The sequence below is a fragment of the Macrotis lagotis genome, chromosome X (genome assembly GCF_037893015.1).
Source record: "Macrotis lagotis isolate mMagLag1 chromosome X, bilby.v1.9.chrom.fasta, whole genome shotgun sequence".
NCBI lineage: Eukaryota > Metazoa > Chordata > Mammalia > Peramelemorphia > Peramelidae > Macrotis > Macrotis lagotis.
This window is the reverse complement of record NC_133666.1, coordinates 14,314,505-14,319,834: the sequence shown is the minus strand read 5'-3', so window position 1 is coordinate 14,319,834 and position 5,330 is coordinate 14,314,505. Positions and strand designations below refer to the sequence as shown.

General features: G+C 35.7%; 1 pseudogene; it reads right to left on the bottom strand.

Annotated features, from left to right (window-relative positions):
* Window positions 1-4,477: 4,477 nt before the first annotated feature.
* On the bottom strand, window positions 4,478-4,945 carry LOC141498611 (riboflavin kinase pseudogene; annotated as a pseudogene).
* Between the last annotated feature and the right edge of the window lie 385 nt (window positions 4,946-5,330).

Sequence of the window (5,330 nt, the reverse complement as noted above, 5' to 3'; positions counted from 1 at the left end):
TATACATTGGGAAATGGTTAAACAAGTTGTGGCATATGATTGTAATAAAATACTACTGTGCTATAAGAAAAAATGTACTTATTGATTTTTTTTAAAAAAAAACATGTAATTGTTTGTAAGAAATTGATCTAAATCATTACTGATTAGGGAAATGCAAATCAAAGCATCTGTAAAATACCACTTCACACCTGTCAGACAGGCCAATATGACCAGAAAGGTCAATGATCAATGTTGGAAGGGACACTTAGACACTCTTGGTGGAGCTGTGAACTCATCCAACCTTTCTGGAGAGCAATTGGGAATTACTCCTAAAGGGCAATATAAATATGCAAATAAGCATACCCTTTGATCCAGTAATACCTCTGATGTGGCTGTACCCTGAAAAGATCATCAAAAAATGTAAAAACATCACTTGTACATAAATATTCGTAAGTGGTGGGAAAAAATTAGAAATTGAATGAATGTCCATTAATTGGGGAATGGCTGAACAAATTGTACTATATGTATGTTATGGGACACTATTGTTCTATTAGTAACCAGGAGGGATGGGAATTCAGAAAAGCCTGGAAGGATTTACACAAACTGATGCTGAGCAAGATGAGCAGAATGAGAAGAACATAGTATACCCCAACAGCTACATGAGGGGTGATGATCAAACTTAATGGACTTATTCATTTCATCAGTGCAACAATCAGGGACAATTTTAGGGTACCTGTCATGGAGAATACCATCTATATACAAAGAAAGAATTATGGAATTTATTTTTTTTTAAAAACGGTATCTTTAGTAATTTTGCTCTCTCATATATTTTTTCTTTGAGGATATGATTTCTTTATCAATACATTAATTTTGATCAATGTATATCATGGAAACAACATAAAGACTATCAGACTGTCTTTTCTGTGTGGGTGAGGGTTGGAGGAGGGAAGCGAGAATGGGCGAAAATTGTAAAATTCAAAAAACAAGAAAAATTAAAGAACTCCACCATCAGTGCTTTAGTCTACCAGTCTTCCTGCATTCCTTCCAATGTTTGTCATTTTCTTTTTCTGTCCCATTAGTCAGTCTTATAGGTGTGAAGTGGTACTTCAGAGATATTTAAATTTGCATTTCTGGAATCAGTGATTTAGAGCATTTTTTTTCAGGAGATAATAGATAGTTTACATGTCATCTTTGGAAAACTGCCTATTCATATCCTTTGAACATTCTCAATTGGGGAATACCTTGTATTCCTAAAAATTTTCTCAGTTTTCCATGTATTTGAGCAGTGAGGCCTTTGAGAAATTACTAATGTAATACTACTATATATCCCTCCATCTGAGCTCTGGAATTTGGTTATAATATTCCTGGGAGGTTTCATTTAGGGATCTTTTTCAGGAGGTGATTGGTAGATACTTTTAAAACAATGATATTTTTCCCGATCACATATTAAAATAAATGTTTAGCATCTGTTTTAAGTTTTCAGTTCCTTCTATCCTTAATGTTCTTCCTCACCTCTTCCCTCCCTGATGGTAAGCAATCTGAAATAGGCTATCTTTGTGGACTCATGTAAAATATTTCCATATTTGCTAATTTTGTACAAGAAGACTTGACCAAAAAAGAAAGAAGGAAATACAGAAAGAAAAAATGAATAATTGCACACTTCAGTCTGTATTCAGATAATATCAGTTATTGCTCTGAGGATGAATCACATGCTCTATCATGAATCCTTAGGAATTGTCTTGCATCATGATTTTGCTGATAATAGTTAAATCACAGTTCATCATACAATATTTCTGATACTTTATGCAGTGTTTACCTGGTTTTGCTTACTTCACTTTGCAACAACTCATATGTCTTTCCATGTTGTTCTGAAATCATCCTGCTTGTCATTTCTTATAGCAGAATAATATTCTATCACACTCATACAACACAGATTATTCAGCCATTCTCCAATTGATGGGCATCCTTTCAATTTCCAATTGCTAGACAACAAAAAAGAACGGCTATAAATATTTTTACCAAAAGGCTCTTTTATTTTTTTCCTTTATCTCTTTGAAATATAGACAGCAATGGTATAGCTCTTTGAGCATTGTTCCAAACTACTCTACAGAGTGGTTGCATAGCTTCACAACTATTTGTAGTCTATTTTAAGTTTTTATTTTACCCCCTGGTTCTAGGATATCTAAACAATTTTCCTTGATAATCGTTTGAAATATGATTTAAGGTTCTTTTTTTAATCACAACTTTCAAGTAGTTTAATGATTCTTAAGTTATCTCTCTTCAATCTATTTTCCAGGTGAATTGTTTTTCCTTTTATTTGTATTTTTTAAGAAAATATTTATTTAGTATTTTAATTTCTCCCAATTACATGGAAAAACAATTTCTAACAATGCTTTTTTTCAAAAGTCAGGTACTTATCTAGGAAGAAGAAACCTACATAGGATTAAAGTGGAAAGATTTAAAGAAAAATTCAACATTTAAACCTTCCAAAATGACTTTCAAGTTTCATTTATCAGTCAGTAAGTACACAACTACAGCAGAGCATATAACCTACATAACATACATAATTATATTTAAAATAAGTTAAATGGCTTAAAAAATATATTCTCTAATTTAGATGGCCCTTAAATGTTTTCCCTCTTGGAAAAATTATATGAACATTGTCTTTTTCTATCCAATTGCTTAATTCTTACAATTTACTCATCACTTTAATGAATTACTTTAAATATGGGTTATTATAGTATTAAAAGTACTGTTTTTCTGAAGTGAAATGCAATAACCTTTGTATATACATTATTGTTAAGAGTTACTAGTAAGGGGCAGCTTGTTGGTGCACTGGATAGAGCCCTGGCCCTCGAGTGAGGAGGACCTGAGTTCAAGTACGGCCTCAGACACTTAAGAATTACCTAGCTGTGTGACATTGGGCAAGTCACTGAACTTCACTGCCTTGTAAAAACAAAAAGAACTTAAAAAGAGTTAATAGGGGCAGCTATTTGGCATGGTGGATAAAGCACCGGCCTTGGAGTCAGGAGTACCTGGGTTCAAATCCGGTCTCAGACACGAAATAATTACCTAGCTGTGTGGCGTTTCGCAAGCCACTTAACACCATTTGCCTTGGAAAAACCTAAAAACAAGTAAATACTTGTAGAGGAAAAGGACTATATATTATACATAAAGATCATCATTTGGAAACCATATTATGAATAGAAATAAGTTGAAGTAAATGGAGTAAAAGAATGATCATGAAAGGCCAGGAAATACATGGACATTGGAGAGCTATAGTTCTAAATTATTTTTTACAATTCAAAAACCCTTAAAATTCCTGCATGAAAAGTAATATAAAATGGAAATATAGTGCAAAAACTTATTTTTAATGATCCCAAATAAAATGAAGTTTAACAAATTCATATCTTTATCAAATTATGTTACACTACACATATTTTTTTTAGGTTTTTGAAAGGCAAATGGGGTTAAGTGGCTTGCTCAAGACCACACAGCTAGGTAATTATTAAGTGTCTGAGACTAGATTTGAACCCAGGTTCTCCTGACACCAGGGCCAGTGCTTTATCCACTGTGCCACCTATCCACCCCTACACAAAATAGAATGACTTCTCTTCTCATCTCCACCTTAATCAGTCAGGTTTTATTTATATCCATAGATTTTCATCAGAAAATACATAAGATGCTATTTTGTTCTCTGCTTTTACTGTGTTTTTTCATGAAATTTCTGTATAGTTCAAACTTTTTAAAAACCTTTTCTCTATTGTTTCCCCTTATTCCTGATCAGGGTCTTGCTTTTGCCTGATGTTTCTGTCAGTCTACCCTCCCTTTTATAGACCCACCTCCCTTTTCTTTTCCCTTTCCACTTTTATTCCTTTTTCCTTTACTTTGACTTTGTCTTTTTCTTCCTTTTTATCACCCTCTTCTTCCCTTTTCTTCCCCCTTCCCCTTCTTCTTCCCTGTAGGATAGGACTTTGAATCAAATCTGTTGAGAGATTTTTATCAGTGTTCACAGTCTTTCTTTGTCCCCTCTATTAGGCCCTTTCTCATTTGTACTCTAATGCCTCTGCCTTCTTATCCCAGCATATTCCTTTTTCTATTCACATGTACTATTTTATAGCTTTCTTGTACTCCCTTCCTCTATCAAAGGATACTCCTTTCAACTGTCCTGATAGAAGTACAATTCTCAGGAGCCACAATCATTCTCACATTATAACCATTTAGACTCACACCCTCTTTTCAAGAACAGTCCCTTCAACTGTCCTGCTATCAGTGCCATGCTCAAAAACAAATCTTGATTTTAAATGACCATTTTAATACTGCTCCATGATGGCTTTAATGTAACATTAAGTTAAGCATTAAGTGGAAACTACATCACATTGTATTAACATCATACTGAATTATCACAGATATGAGGAAAGTTTTCTTATGCAAGCCAAACCAAGATCAAGAGTAGTGGACTACAATGGGAATAAATGAACAAGTTAAAATGCCTTGATCAGCGGTCACTCATTGTTTTGCTTTCTGGTATATGGAAGAAATTATCTTCTTTGAATTTCAGATGTTCTGGTAAATCCAGTTGTTGCTGAGCTTCTTCCATATCATCTTGAATCGCTGAAATAAGGGCTTCGATTGAACTAAAGTTTTTCTCTGGTCTGAGGAAGCCAGTGATGACTATACTAAGAATTTTCCCATAAAAGTCCTCTTTGAAGGTATGCATAATGTGAGTTTCCACTGATTTCTTAGTTCCCTTGTAGTATGGATTCCATCCAATGCTTACAACCATCTTATGTACATCTCCATTTCCAACAGAGGCCCAACCATAGTAAATGCCGCTAGAGAAATCGCTTGGAAGATTATCCACGACTTCCTCAGGAAAGTTAGCTGTCGGGATGCCCAGTTGCTGGGAGCCTCGTCCAAAGCCCCTCACTACCTGACCGCGGCAGAAATAAGGTAAGTGCTTCATCACGGCCCTGGTTCCTGGCTCTGGAGATTGTCCCAGGAGAGAATCAGAAAGTGAAGCCATTGAGCTCGGGGAAATGGATCCCCCTGGGCCAGCTGGGAGTCTGGGAGTGGGGGCGGGGTGGGGGGGGGGAGAAAGGGAGGGAGATTCTAGGTGGGAGGGGGCGAGACTGAAGGCCAGCCGCCCCACCAGAACGCTGGTGATGAGGAAGGGTGTGGGACAGAACCTTCGCATACCGCTGACCCAACAATAGCCACAGTCATAATGCGTTTTGAAAAATGTTGAGTTCCAAATTCTCTTCCTTTCTTTCCTCCTCCCTCATTGAGAAAGTAAGTTATTTGATATAGTTCAGATGTGTAGAGTCATGCAATACATATTTCCATATAAG